Raw genomic sequence first — 16,411 nt, forward strand, 5'->3', positions numbered from 1 at the left:
GAAATTTGGTAAATTAAAGGAAAGGTGCACTCTTTAACAGAACTTTTCCTTATCCTGTTTCTATAGTTTCTTACTTACAGAATCATCTCTAGATTACTGCAGATATTCAAATAGTCTTAACCCTTTTTTCGCTAAGTATAGCAAGCATTTCTTTGCTGTTCATCTGACTCATTGAAACCACTTGGGTTCACATGAAACCTTCTGATACGTTTGTCTACCTGGATGGTACATATTCCCCATTGCATGTAAAGTTTTTCCACATAGCAAGTTGGTTGTAAACTTAACTTCTTTCCTTTTTATGGGGTACAGTGTGTGTGGGGATTCAGATTTCTAAATGTGTCAAGTCACAGTTAAGTGGCCGGAAGGTAGAAAAGTTAAGTACTAGGCTAGCCAGCCAGCTGCCTCTAAAAAGGCAGATAGGATGTATAAAATTTCCTCAATCTTTTAAGTTTTTTGCACACTTCCCAAATCTGACTCGCAGCTTTAGCTTTAGTTAATCCTACTGCTGCTAAACATGTAGTCCGTTCCAATCCTACTCTTTCTGTTAAGGATGGGAAGATTAAGTATGGGGAAAATGTATGCAACTCTGAATTTCAGAAGTTTGAATTGTCAGGCTCATATGTTCTAACTGTGGAAGTATGAGGAATGTTTTGTCTGCAGTTTCTTCTTGTGAGAAAAACACTGCTTTAAATAATTTAGATTGTAGACCGTGAGTAGTGACTTGTACAATATAGTGTGTGTATGACTCAGTTGATGCTATGGCCACTGGTACTGTTGTGAAGAGGTTAGCCTGGCTGTGTTCACAAATTCCCAGATGTTAAAAATGAGATTTTAAACTCTCCTTTTGATGGAGATTGCTTTTGGTCTCTCTGATGCAGAGTTCATTAAAAAGCATGTTGAAAGGGAAAAGTTGATACAGGGAGTTTTTATAGACCCACCTCCTTTTACAAATCTTCTAAGGGATTCTCTTACCCCTCGTCCAGTTCTTGCAAAAAAAAAAAAAAAAAACTAATCTCAGCAAAATGCAGGTAAACAGATGTTTAAGAAGAAATGGCAAGGGAGGTTCAAAAAGAATTCTGGAGCCTCCCAGAACAAAGGGCAGTCCAGCAAGTCAGAATAACTATTTAAGGGACCTTGCCCCACTTCCCATGCTGTCAGCCTCTTTTCCCTTCCAAAAAGTGTTGATTTCCACTTTTCTCTTCGTCAACTGTTAGTTTCAGATAGATGGGTTCTGAAGATCATTGATCAAGGTTACAAATGACAGTGGGATGATATTCGTCCTTTCCAGGGTTTAACCCCTTATGTACCAGACCAGACACACTGTTATTTCCATTTATCCATCACATGCGGTCCAAGGGATTGATAGAACCAGTTCCTTCTTCCCAGGTAGAAAAAGGGTTTTATTCAGAGACGTTTTTAGTGCCAAAAAAAGACAATGCTTGGATACCAGTTCTGGATTTCTCTTGTAAACCTGTTATTTCTTCCTCTTTCATGTTTCCTGGTAACACTAGATTTCAAAGATGTGTATCATCACATCCCTATTCATCCAGACTTTAGGCACCAGAAGCATTAGATCCAAGGACACATAAATAGAATATGCGGGAGAGACCAGTGTGTGTCTCAAATGATCCCCATGCTGTGGAATAAACTCCCCATCTCCCTGAAGTAGAGCTCATCCTTGATCTTATTCAAAAGAAACTTTTGATCATTGGCTGGGAAGTAGCAAATTCACCCCCTGGTTAAAACCCTTGTGTGTCTCTAATGGACAGAGGGTGACAATAACTAATCCTAAACTTGTATAACCCCCACATAACCCTTGGCTACCTGTTTACTAACCTACCCCACTATATAGTTGCCAGTTGAACTCTGGGACAAAACTGGGTTGAATTACACGGCTGCACTTGTAAAGACTCTGATGGTCATTGGGCTAATATTAATATACAAGCATATTTACTTATCTGATGTTCTATGTGTTTCACTGTTGCAGTCATCGCATTTGGGTTATCTGCTTGCAGTAACCCTCAGTCGCCTGATTATCAAAGTCTTGGGTCCTGCGTCAGTTGCTGTCTCATCTTCTGTGATGTTAGGGGTATAAAGTATGCAGATGATGCCATTACATCAGTCTTTCTTGCCATGCGGTGCCCGAAGCAGAAGCAGTTCACAAGTGCCGGTCGGCCGACTCCTGAAATTTTTGTTTTCGAGTTTTCAACTAAAGCCAAGTACCCCGTTGGGGAAATGTTTTCTTGCTCTAAACAGATGTCAGTAAAAGTCAGTAACTGTATTTCTTGTGGAAAGCAAATACCTCATAAAGATTTTCTTTCATACTGTATTCCTTGCCTAGGCCCTGACCACGAGGTACCTCACTGTCGGTTTTGTGCCTTATTTAAGCAACAAACTATTCTTAGTCTGTATATTTATGCTTCTAAATATTTTGGTATGCAGTTCAATTATCCAGATATGTCTTCGGTAAGCCATCCGACTACCGACATTCCGAAAAAATGCAAAGGTAGAGACAGTCCACCTAGGTCCAAAGCTGCCGACGACACTTCTCCTAAGCCAGTTCGCTGGTACTCAGTGAGGTGCTTTCGCAGCCCCTGATACCCGCTACTTCAGATTCGCAGGCGTCTACTGAGACCCATTTGGAGTCAAGTATGCAGCAAGATGCTTCACCTGTGGAACCTGCGGATGTCTCTACCTTAGATGGGTCCAAAGCTGCTGTGCAGACACCAGCTTATGAGGGTGTATTCAGGCCTACTGACTTGCATATTAAACCAACGTCATCTTCTTCAAGGCCTAGAACTCAAACCATGCCTAGGAAACCGCCCAGACCGCATGGTCAGGCCTCTATGCCTAAAAAACAATTGAGAAGAATGGCTGAAGATCTTATTACTTTAATCAGGGAAAGCCAACCTTCCCCCTCTAAGAGACCTAGGACTGAATTTGCTTATGATACTTCTGACCAGGATTCTGAAATTTGTTTCCTCTGATGACCAGGATTTACCCTTATCTGCCTATGAGGATTCTGATGCAGAGGACTCTATTCCCTCTGCTTCCCCCCCAGAGGATTTTTATTTTGGTGAAACATTGCATACTCTTAGGGAGCATTTTCGTTGGGAAAGCCAGGATTACTCTGATTCTAAAAAGAGGCTTAGGGGATTTCTTACTCCTGCCCCAGCACAGGCCTTCAGCCATCCCTCCTGTACTAGACATTCTTGATGCCTTTACGGAATCTAGCTTGGCCCCTGACTCTCTACCTCCTGCTCCCAGAAAACCTGATAGATATTACAGGGTTCCTGACTCTCGCAAGTTACTTTTTAAAACTCCTGCTGCGGATCCTGAGACTTTCACAGGAACACAAGGGCATTAAGGCTACTACAGCCAAAAATCCTCCCCCCTCTGATAGAGACTCCAGGGTGCTGGGTAAATGGGGTAAGAAGGTATACACTTCTGCAACCTTGGCCATTAGGGCCTTAAATTGCCAGCTTCATATGTTTAAGTATCAGCAGCATATTATTGGATTGCTTAAACAGAAAATGATGTTGATTCCTGACTGTGCCGAAAATAAGGATTTACAAGATTTAATGCATTCTGCTGAACAGAATGGAAAACATACCTTGCAATGTGGTTTTGATTCACTTAGAGGCATCTTGTTGGGCTGCTGTCACTGGGTCTGTACTTGGAAGGCATGCTTGGCTTAAGGAGCAATCCTTGCCAGGTCTTGTTAAAGCTAAATTGCTGGATGCTCACTTAAATCAGGACTGCCTGTTTGGCAACAAAGCAGAAGTTCTTAAAAAGATGGAGGAAAAAGCTTAACCTATGCAAACTGTTAAAGATTTCCTACAAGTTCCGCCTCCAAGATTTAGTAGGCATTGACCCTCTAAGAATTGGTCCTTTCCTGCCTCTTCCAGGCCTTCTCAGTCCAAACCCAGAACCAGCAGAACACCCAGGCTTCAGTCCCAGGGTACGCACAGGACTAAGCAGTGGGGGACTCCCACTTCCAAATCGGGGAGTAGTAAGACTCCCCCCTATGGTAAACTGTCTCAATGACTTAACTTTAAAACTTCCAAGCACTTCTCAACTGACTGCTCCTTTACAGGGAAAAATTGCTTTGCCGGCAAAAAACTGGGAACTCATTACCTAGGACAAATGGGTTTTAAATATGGTTTCCCAAGGATACAGATTTCAGTTCCACACGTTACCGACGCCAAACGGTTGGACAGATCTACCCTCAAATCAGTGGGCAGAGGCTCAAAGGCAAGTACTCTCTTTCTTAAGAATAAACTGTATTCAAACTGTACCAGAAGAGGAAAAAGGGACGAGGTTTCTACTCGAGACTTTTCCTGGTACCCAGAAAATACAACTCGTGGCGTCCTATCCTAGACCTTTCTATCTTAAGCATCGTTTTGGTGATTCCAAAATTCAAGATGCTAACTCTTCACCAGTTGCTTCCTGTGCTAGTCAACGTTGCCTGGTTGGCAGCACTGAATTTAAAGGAAGCCTACCTGCACATCCCAATCAGGGAATCTTGCAGAAGATACCTATGCTTCAAAGCAGGCTACATGCATTATCAATTCTCCGCACTGCCCTTTGGCTTATCTACTGCACCCAGGGTATTCACAAAGTGCCTAGCTCCAGTCATTGCATTTTCCAGGCAAAGAAATATTCAAATATACCCATACCTGGACGATTGTCTAATTCAGGCAGAAAGCCAGAACATACTTTTGAATCATCTGGCATTTGTACAAAAGGTGCTAACTTGTCTGGGGTACACCATAAATGAAAATAAATCACATCTGGTACCCTGTCAACAAATTATATTCCAGGGAGCAAGCTTGAACACAACTTCCCGGATGGCTTTCCTCACGCCAGAGAAACGAATTCATCTGGCAACTTACTTCAAACTAGTGGCCACAAAAACCCTGCTATCTGCAAAGCAAATGCTGCAAGCCTTGGGGGTTCATGGCCCCCTGCATTCTAATAATTCCATATGCAAGACTGCATATGAGGAAACTACAGTGGTATCTAAAAAGCCTATGGTGTCAACATTCTTAGGATCTAGAAGCAATAATTCCTATCATACCTTGCCTATGGTCAGAATTCCTTTGGTGGGCAGAGGTCTGCCACCAAAACAAGGGAGTACCATTCACTCTACCCTCTGCTGCCCAAACCCTAACAGACGCATCAGATTATGCATGGGGGCTCACCTGGCAGGGAAGTGCATACAGGGCAAATGGAACCAAATTCAAATGCACCTGCATATCAAGTAAAAAGAAATGTTAGCTGTACAGAACGCTCTGACAGCCTTCAAGGACCACATTCTTCCAGGACAATTAATGGTAAAGGCGGACAACACCACAGTTAGTAAACAAGCAGGGGGGTACCGATTCTTGCCCCCTCTGCAGACTAGCCATGCCCCTGTGGAACACAGCCTTGAGCTACCAAGTACATCTACATGCTCAATTCCTGCCAGGAAAACTAAATACACTGGCTGACGAACTAAGCAGAAATCTCATGGGCCCACACGAGTGGAAACTGGAACCAAAGACTTTCAACATGTTGATAAACAAGTGGAGGAGCCCAGATATAGACCTGTTTGCCTCCCCCCAGAACTACCAATTGGACAAATTCTGCACAGGGACTCCTCACAAACAAGCTTAGAAAGTGGATGCTCTGTCCTTAGCTGGAAAAATCTATCAGTTTATGCCTTTCCTCCTCTGCCTCTCCTCTCCAAAGTACTACTAAAGATCAAACAGGACAAACCAAGGATGATACTGATTGCACCAGACTGGCCACACCATCACTTGTATCCCCTCTTGTGCAGTGTGTCACTGTTAGCCCCATGGCACCTGCCTCAGACCCCTTCCCTGCTGTCACAGCAGAAGAGCCAAATTCTGCACCCCCAGCTTCAAACCCTGAACCTGGTAGCCTGGCTGATTACCTATTCTCTCCGTTACCATCCCTCAGTAAACAAGTGTTGGATGTCATTTTGGAGGCAAGGAGGACTTCTACTAGAAAATCTTATGCTGAAAAATGGAAAAGATTCTGTTGTGCCTGGAACCAAACTCAAGGGATGGCCACAGTAGCACCCAATTTACCTCAGATTCTTCGATACTTAGAGATGCTTCACAAGGACCTTTCCTTTTCCTCCATCAAAATTCACGCCTCAACCATTTCAGCTCATTACAACACAGGACCCACCCCTCTTTTCTCACCCACTGCTCAAGCAGTTCCTCAGAGGGGCCAAAAACTTAAGACCACCCAGGAGAGCCCCAACTCCAGCCTGGGATCTTAACTTTGTATTGGAAAAACTCACTCTTCCTCCTTTTGAGCCAGCTGCAAGTGCAGAGTTAAAATTCCTTTCTTGGAAAACAGCTTTCATTTTAGCAATCACTTCAGCAAGAAGGGTATCTGAATTACAGGCCCTTAAGGCAGTGGAGCCTTTCATCATCTTTAATGCAGACAGGGTGTCCCTCAGGACCAATCCCTTCTTCATGCCCAAGGTGGTATCCAGTGTGGCTCTTAATAAATCAATTAATTTGCCAACCTTCTTTTCTAATCCACAGAACAAAGGGGAACGGATACTGCACTACTTAGATGTGCACAGACAAGTTAGATTTTACTTGGACAGGACTAAACCTCAATGAAAATCTGAACAACTGCTGGTGGCATTTGCTGTAGGGGCAGAGGGGAAGGCTATTTCAAAGCAAATCATTTCTAAATGGATAGGCCATTGCATTAATTTCTGCTATAAGCACCATGGAAAACCTATCCCACATGGGATTAGACCCATTTTAACCAGGGCTGCATCTACCTCTACAGCCTTTCTCAGAGGTGTCCCTACCAGAGACATTCTAGAAGCTGCTACCTGGAGTTCTGTGCATACTTTCACCAAGCCATTACCATTTGCCAGTTTTCTCTAAATCCAGAGCTGGCTTTGCCACTGCAGTCTTGCAGGGCCATGTCCTTCAAGGATGCATCTGCAGTCTTTACAAATGGGTTGTCCTGTCGTCAGGCAGCCCTTCGGTCGGCCGGATTCCAAAGTCTGGGTCTGGCTTCGGCTGGTGTCGCACTTCACCCGACGTCATTGCGGCAGTTATTCGGGTATAAAGGCATCAGCTGACGCCATTTTCCTCAGTCTTTCTTGCGCGTGGCCGAAGCAGAAGCTGTTCGCAAGTGCCGGTCGGTCAGATCCAGAGATTACTACTTCGAATACTACTTGAAGACTTCTATAAAGCTAAGTACCCGTTGGGGACTCTTTCTTGCCTCAGCCGATGTCAGAGAAAGTTAATAACTGTTTATCTCGTGGGAAACAAATACCTCATAAAGATTTCCACTCCTATTGCATACATTGTTTAGGCCCAGACCACGACGTAGCAGCTTGTCTAGCCTGTGCTTCTTTTAACCGGCGGACGCTTAGACGTCGATCGGACTTTGCCGAACAGATTTTCGGCTCCGATTTTGCCTACATTATGCCGTCGGATCCTCCGACTACGCAAATAACCAAAAAACGCAAAGAAAAGGACCGACACTCGCGGTCTGCGGTTTCGGCCGAAACCGCGGTTAAGCAGACCACGAGTGTCTCTGTTTCGGCCGAAGCCGAGCATGCGGTTCTTTCTTCTGCCGATAACTTACCTTCTACCGAGGCCTCTTCTAACCTGGTAGAAACGGCTTCTGAAACCCAACCTTCTACTGCGGTTTCACAGGATTTATCAGACACCATTCCCCTGGATATTTCCACCCCTGCACGTGGAGCTGCTAGGCCTCCTCCAGCTATGTCTATTAAGGCCTTTGCCAGGGCTAAAGCAGCCAAAGCATCAAAGCCTGTGCCTGCCAAGCCCCCCTCTCACAGGCCCAGCACCAGCTCCCATATGCTTTCTTTGGCTGAGGATCTCATCTCTTTAATTCGTGGAGCCCAGCCCCAGACAGGGCCTCTCTCCCTCCTCCAGAAAAGAGGCCTAGAGCAGAGCCCCCTGACCCAGTAGCCACAGATGATTCCTCTGATGACTCAGACCATACAGACCCTCCTGAGGCTTCTTATTCTCCTTACGAAGACTCTGATGCTGAGGAGTCCATCCCTTCAGCCTCTCCTCCTGAGGAATTTTCCTTTGGGGAAACTTTGCATGCTATGAGGGAACAATTTCAGTGGCAGGGCCAAGATTTCTCAGACTCTAGAAAAAGGCTTAGGACCTTTCTACATTTGCCACAGCATAGGCCTTTAGCTATACCTCCAGTTCTTTCTGTTGTTGATGATGCATTTAATGATGCTTGCACTGCTCCTGATACTTTACCTCCGGCTCCTGCTAATCCCGATAGGTACTACAGGGTCCCGGACACTCATCACCACTTATATAAGGCTCCTTTTGCAGATCCAGAGACCATCTCCCAGGGTCCAAAAGCTGTAGCAGCTACTTCTTCTAAAAACCCCGTCCCCTCTGAAAGGGAATCCAGGTCCTTAGAGAGATGGGGTAAAAAGGTTTACACCTCTGCTACTTTGTCAGCTAGAGCTTTGAACTGCCAATTTCATATGATTCAATATCAAGAGTTTATGCTTGACCAGTTGACTAAAAAGCTGTCCTCTGAAGAATCTTTAGATAAAAAGTATGTTCAAGAAATGGTACATAACATACAGCAGGTTAGCAACCATTCTTTAAAATGTGGCTATGATGCACTGGAGGCTTCCTTTAGATCAGCCATGACTGGCACAGTTATCAGGAGGCATGCATGGTTGAAAGAACAAGCATTACCAGACCATGTCAAATCTAAGCTTTTGGATGCACCTATGGACAAGGTAAATTTATTTGGTTCCCCTGCACAGCAGGTACTAAAAGAGATGGAAGAGAAAGCAAAATCTGTGCAAACAGTGAAAGATTTCTTGCAAGTTCAACCTCCAAGGTTTAGCAGGAACTGGCCCTCCAAGAATTGGTCCTTTCCAGACTCCTCTAAGACACAGAGGCAGGAATAGGTGCTCTAGAGGCAGAAACCAATCCAGGGGTGCCTACAGGGGTCGCCAGTGGCAGGGTAACAACCAACGAGGCACGGATACAGCCACCACCACTACAACAACTCAATCACAGTGACTTGGCGGTGGCACCGCCTACCAGGGAACAACTAGAAGCACCTTTAGGCGGAAAGCTAACCTTATTTTCAAGAAACTGGCACTGCATTACAAGAGAAAAATGGATTTTGCAAACTATAGACCAAGGTTACAGATTCCATTTCCATACTCTACCAGGAAAGACAGGAATGCCGAACCTACCACCTACTCAAAGGACAGAAACTCTAAAACAAATATCTCAATTATTAAGAATGAGAGCTGTGGAAAAGGTACCATCTATGGAGCAAGGGAAGGGATTTTACTCCAGACTCTTCTGGTACCAAGAAAAGAAAACAAATGGAGGCCTATTCTAGACCTGTCCGCTTTAAACACATTCCTCATTGTTCCAAAATTCAAAATGCTGACCCTACAGCAGCTTCTTCCCATGCTGGGCAAGGAGTCTTGGCTGGTAACTCTAGATCTCAAGGAGGCATACCTGCACGTCCCCATATTTGCAGAAGATACCTCAGATTTCTTGCAGGATCAGAGCATTATCAATTCTCAGCATTGCCCTTTGGCTTATCTACTGCGCCCAGAGTGTTCACGAAATGCCTGGCATCAGTAATCGCTCATTGCAGACTTCAGGGGATTCAAATCTATCCCTACCTGGACGACTGCCTGATACAAGCGGACAACAAAAACAAACTAACAGAAGACTTACAAAGAGTCATTTACCTACTGCAAGCCCTGGGATATACAGTCAATACAAAAAAGTCAAGGCTGATTCCATCCCAAGGAATAACCTTTCTGGGTGCAGAACTGGACACATCAAAACAAATGGCATTTCTAACTACAGAAAAGAAAGAGCAACTTCCTCTCTACTTCTTGGCATTAACAAAGCAGAACCATCTAACTGCAAGAAAAGTGCTACAAGCTCTAGGTTTCATGGCATCCTGCATAATACTGGTCCCTCATGCCAGGCTGCATATGAGAAAGCTACAGTGGTACCTAAAGAATTTGTGGTCCCAGCACAAGCACAGCCTAGAAACCAAAATTCCAATGATCCCATGCCTGAAGCAAGAGTTCCTATGGTGAGCTCAGGCCTGCCAATCAAATACAGGACTGCCCTTCTGCAAAAGTCAACCAAGACAAACCATCACGACAGATGCCTCAGACCTCGGTTGGGGGGCACACATGATGGACAAGTGCATTCAAGGCCTATGGACTCGAGACCAGCTGCATCTGCACATAAATCTAAAAGAAATGTTGGCAGTAAAATTGGCAATCCAGACATTCAGACCTTTTCTCCAAGAAGGCCAGTTGATGATAAGGACAGACAACACCACAGTTATGTGGTACATCAACAAACAGGGAGGCACACACTCATACCCTCTATGCCGGCTGGCACTGGACCTATGGGATGTGGCTCTGAGCTACAACATTCAGTTACAGGCAATTTATGTACCAGAGAAGGAAAACATTCTAGCAGACATATTAAGCAGAACTACCAACGGATGCCCACGAATGGATGCTGCATCCAGACATCTTCAAAACCATCACAAAAGAATGGGGATTACCACAAATAGACTTGTTTGCATCCCCATTCAATCACCAGTTGAAGAAATTCTGCACAAGGACTTACCATCCACTTGCTTGGAAGGTGGACTCCCTATCTTTCAGTTGGAATAGCCTGACAGCATACGCATTCCCACCACTTCCTTTGATGCACAAGGTGCTTCTGAAGATCAAAGAAGAACGTCCGAGGATCATTCTGATAGCCCCAGACTGGCCAAGACAACATTGGTATCCACTGCTGAGGAGCATGTCCCGGGAACAAATATGGACACTGCCCCTGATCCCATTACTGCTAACACAGAACAACTACAACACCCTGCATCCGAACCTAAAAACTCTGCAGCTAACTGCCTGGAACATTACATAACAGCAATTAACCCAAATTTATCCCAAAGGATTAAAGACATAATCCTGGAGGCTCGTAGACCTTCAACAAGAAAGAATTATGCAGCAAAATGGAAAAGATATCTCATCTGGAGTACTGCAAAGGGGCAAGATGTGACACTGGTGAACATAGCCAACATCTTGGAGTACTTGGCGGAGCTCTTCCATACAGGCCTGTCCTACTCTTCCATCAAGATACATGCATCAGCTATTTCAGCAGAATACAGCTTGGATCCTCCTGTCTTCTTGCATCCTCTGCTCAGACAGTTTCTGAGAGGAATTAAAAATGTAAAACCTCCCAGGAAACCTCCATTGCCAGCATGGGACTTGAACTTTATGCTAGAAAACCTGACTCTTCCTCCTTTTGAACCAGCAGCAACAGCAGAATTACAATACTTATCCTGGAAGACTGCTTTCCTGCTGGCAATAACTTCAGCAAGAAGGGTCTCTGAACTACAGGCATTAATGGCAGTGCAACCCTTCCTGATCTTCCATCAAGATAGTGTCCTTGAGAACAAATCCTACATTTATGCCTAAGGTGGTATCCAGAGTCTCTTTAAATCAGGCTATCCACCTTCCTACATTCTTCCCCAACCCACAGAACAGGGGGGAAAGGCTCTTACATACCTTGGATGTACACAGGCAATTACGCTACTACCTGGACAGAACAAAAAACAATAGGAAAACTGACCAGCTTCTGGTAGCATATGCAACAGGAAAGGAAAACCAATTTCTAAACAGACAATCTCCAAATGGATAGGAAATTGCATTAGATTTTGTTACTCCTACCATGGAAAGAAAACTCCAGAGAACATTAGGCCTCACTCCACAAGGGCTACAGCCACTACCACAGCTTTCTTACGAGGAGTGGCTACCAAGGACATTATAGAGGCTGCTACTTGGACCTCCGTGCATACATTTGCCAAGCATTATAACTTACCTCTATACTCTAGATCCCGGGCTGGTTTTGCCACTGCTGTTTTGCAAGGGATCCTAACTACACCATAATTTCTTCTCATTTCCTCCTCCCCTAGTTTAGCTATGGTATTCTACCCATTTGTAAAGACTGCAGATGCATCCTTGAAGGACATAGTACAGTTTTGTACCTACCATAAATGTAGATGTCCGAGAGGAATGCATCTGCAGTCAGGATTACCCACCCTCCTTCCCCTCTGAGGTACTCCTAGGGTATTTGCCAATCTACAGCTAGCTTGGGGGGGATCTATTATGGTGTATTTGTTTGTATATATGTACATACATGCTTATTTTATGTGTTTGCTCTCTACTATTTGGAAACTTTGGCATTTATCCAAATTTAGCCATCCAAGAGGGCACCTGGCATCTGGGGCAAGAAACACTGAGGAAAATGGCGTCGGCTGATGCCTTTATACCCGAATAACTGCCGCAATGACGTTGGGTGAAGTGTGACACCAGCCGAAGCCAGACCCAGACTTTGGAATCCGGCCGACCGAAGGACTGCCTGACGACAGGACAACCCATTTGTAAAGACTGCAGATGCATTCCTCTCGGACATCTACATTTATGGTAGGTACAAAACTGTACTTTCTAGCTGGTTCTAATGCTATCTAAATTCCTTCTCCCATCCTTAGCTTTGGGAATCTACCCAAATGTGATGACTGTAACAATGAAACATGAAGAACATAGCACAGTTGTGTACACTTACCATAAATGTAGATGTTCGAGTGCTTTCACTGTTGCGGTCCTAGTTATCCTCCCTCCATCCCCCTGACTTTTTTTGGCTATACCTCTACTCACCTTTTCTATGCTTAAAAGCTTTTTGGTGTATTTGCTTTTTTGTTGGAGGTATAACCTTGTGTGTGTGTGTGTGTGTGTGTGTGTGTGTGTGTGCATATATAATATACACAAAGTTGTATATATGTTTAATTGCTTCCCATTAGGGAGTGCACCTGACATCTTGGGCAAGAAAAGCTCATGTAGTGGCGTCTGCTGCATACTTTATACCCCTGACTACCTGACGTCATGGAAGATGAGGCGGCAACCGATGCAGGACCCACTGCTTTGATAATCAGGCCGACTGAGGGCTACTGCAAGCAGATAACCCAAATGTGAAGACTGCAACAGTGAATACACTCTAACATCTACATTTATGGTAAGTGTACAAAACTGTACTTTCTCTGCCTTACCCTTTTGTCTAGTTCGACTTGTAGCTCATTTCATGCTACATTGGTATCACAATGTTAAGTTGTTAATCTCGCCTTCATTCTTGCTTGTTGGGTTCGGAGCCGATCCTCGGCTCCGACTCGGCACTTGCTTTAGCTCGAGAACTCCTTTTACCAGCTCGAGGCAGCCCCATATCCCATGATGCAAGGCGGTAAGTACCCAGATCTCGTTTGCCGCTTCGTTTAGGAGGTCTTCTTTTTACCAGCTCCTGGTAAGTTGTTCACATTTGTGATTTTTCAAGCCCCTTTTAGTCTAAAACTATTTTATTTCCCTATCCCATCCCCCTCCTGTTAGGGTGTGTGTGTTGATTTTTTATAGAATACCTCTTGGTATTTTGTTTAATTTAATTTTGACTGGTGTGTCTGTGTGTTGTGTTTTTCGGCACCATGTCTAAGGAGAGGGTCTCAGGTTTTAAGAAGTGTGACTCGTGCTGTCAGAAGATGTCTCTGACAGACGGTCACACTTCTTGCCTGTATTGTCTGGGCCCTCTTCACCTGCAGGACTCCTGTGCTATTTGTCACTCCTTCAGCCAGAGAGTCCTGCAGGAGAGACGTAATAAGTTGATTCTTAGGGGCCTTCTTAAGCCGGAGGGCTCTCCGGCTAAGTCGGCTCCACCAAAATCTACAAAACCTGCCAAGGCCCAGGCTTCTGTATCTAAGCCTGCGGCCTCGGCTCCGACTTCATTGAGTCGAGATCGGCTCGGCTGGAGCCGATTCTGGCTTGACAAAGCTTTCGGCACCGATGGCTATCGGTGCGAATCTATGTATCCCGCCGATGTCGGCTCGATCGGTTCCGACACCCATGTGGCACAGGCATCGGTGTCGGCTCGATCGGCTCCGACACCGTTACTTTGGTGGCTGTATCGGCTCGGCTGGAGCCGATACATCGAGACGTTCTGTCGGCTCCGACAGGATCTGTAGTATCGGCTCCGATGGGTCATTCCAGGAAGAGGTCGGGGGCTCCTTCCTTGGGGCCGATACTTTCGCTCGGCTTCACCTCTTCTATCGGGAGCCATCGGAGCCGATCTTCAAGGTCATCCAGGTTGTCAGATCATGACCTAGAGAGAGTGGTCAGTAGATTACTCAAGTCACAGGTACTGGCCCAAATGTTACACAGTCCGTCTCAGCAGACGACTGTTGGTCCACACCCGTTACAGTTCCTCCTTCAACTCTACCCCAGAGCTTGGAGTTGGAGTCTTCGGGCATGGTTACTGCTACGGCTGGAGGCGGATACCCCTTCTGTTCCTTCAGCCTCTACTCTTATCTCCTCTTCCTTAGAGGGATTGGTGGTCGGGCTTCCATGGTCTCCTCCGAGGGGTGAGTGGCATCGGACCCTTGTCCGAGCCCGCTCTTCCCTTGGAGCCTCGGCCTTGGTGAGCTCGGCTCCGACATCTGCCTCGGAGACTTCCCTTCGGTGGTCCCTGGAGTTCCTAGCTCTTTGGAGCGGGTTCTCTTGGACCTGCCTGGGAGGGAGCATTCGAGGTGATGAAGAGTGTACTGGCCACTGGTATCAGTCAGCAGTCTGTTCCCGTAGCTCCTCCCTCTATAGTACCTGTTGACATCTCTGCCACTTCTCTTGCTACAGGACCCAGAGATCCTCCGCCTCAGGTTTCCCCATTGGGAATTTCCCCTCTTCGAGGATTCTCCTGATGTTTCGGGAGATCCTCCTAGGAAGAGGACTTGTAAGAGGAAGCATGTAGACTCCCGAGTCTGTCACTTCAGATACTGACTTTGATGAGTCAGAGGGATCCCTAGATCCCCTCTGAGGATGTCTCCTTCTCAGACATCCTAGAACTTCTGAAACAGAGGAAACTGGCCCACCAACAATCCCTCTGAGGATGAGTCAGTATACCTAGAGGCGTTTGGATCTCGGCCCTCCACCTCCTGGGTGTCTCCGCCTTCGACCCCTTATGCAGGTTATTGCACGAAGGTGGGCAGCTCCTGACTCTGTAGGGCCAGTCCCTAGGGGGCCTTCTAAATTTATGCCTGCCCCTAGTGACAAACAATTCCCTACCAAGGGTGTCCCGCTGATGCCATGGTGGTGGCTGCGGCCACCAAAAGGAACTTGCAGATCCTTCCGTGCCCGTCCATCCTCCTAATAAGGACTCTAGGACCATGGATAGATGCAGTGGCGGATGTTCTCCTCAGCGACCTGTGCTATCCGTTGGCTGAATTACCTATGTCACTTCACCAGACTCCAAAGAGATATCCTGAAGGAGCTGGGAGAAGTAGTTCAGGATCCTACAGCTGCAGGGGCTCAAGAAAAGATTGCTTCGCAGCTAGGAACCCTCAATTCCATTGCTAACTCCTCCATGCGGCTAATATCTTATGCTGCGGATGGAGCGAGTGCCGCAGGCACAGGTGTGGCTCTTAGTCGCCAAGCCTGGATGCGGCTATGTGATTTTGCGGATCCCTTTAAGGCGTCCTTCACAAATTCTCCCTTTGATGGGTCAGCTTTGTTTGGCCCTCAGGTGAAGGAAACCTTGACCAGGTGTGAGCAGGACGGCAAGACTCTTTCTGCTGTTGGAGTCCGTTTTCCACCCTTCTAGGCCTTATCCCAAAGGACAGAAGGGTGGGAAGATGTGGTTCCGTAAATCCCAAGGAGTCACGCGGTTCACGTGGTCAGTTTACCCCTAGAGGCAGAGGGGTAACAACAACAGACGCTCTAGAGGCAGAGGGGTCCAAGAACCAGGGAAACAGGGAGCCTCTCTCTGATAAGCCCTTTCAGCATCCCTGAGGTGTTGCCCGGCTGTCCCTCCTTGGAGGCAGTCGGGAAGATTATCACTGTACCCAGAAGCCTGGCATTCCCTCACTCAAGACAGATGGGTACAGTCGATCATATCCAAGGGTTACATAATTCCTTTCGAGGAAAGTCCCTTCCCTCAAGTTCCCTTCCAGATGTACCACCGGTCTAAGGGACATTGCAGAGTTAGAAATCGCAAAACTACTGCAAAAAGAGCCATTCAGCCAGTTACAATAGACCATTCAGAGCCGGAATCTACTCAAGGTTCTTTTGGTCCCCAAAAGACGGGAGACTGGAGACCAATATTGGATCTCAGCAGACTCAACAAGTCTGTCAGGAAGACAAGATTCCGAATGGTCACTCTTCAGTCAATTCTGCCCTTCTTACGGAAGAACAACTGGATGTGCTCAATAGATCTTCAGGACGCGTACTATCACATCAAAATTCACAGACGCTCCAGGAGATTTCTCCGCT

The 16,411-nt window shown here is 46.0% G+C and overlaps 1 protein-coding gene across 1 annotated transcript in view; it reads left to right on the forward strand.

Moving 5' to 3' along the window:
- The window catches only part of TAOK1 (TAO kinase 1), a 3,628,992-nt gene that overhangs the window by 293,208 nt on the left and 3,319,373 nt on the right, over positions 1–16,411 (forward strand). The gene's annotated exons all lie outside the window — the stretch shown is intronic.

The sequence above is a fragment of the Protopterus annectens genome, chromosome 13.part0 (genome assembly GCF_019279795.1).
Source record: "Protopterus annectens isolate FY-2018-M chromosome 13.part0, PAN1.0, whole genome shotgun sequence".
Lineage (NCBI taxonomy): Eukaryota > Metazoa > Chordata > Ceratodontiformes > Protopteridae > Protopterus > Protopterus annectens.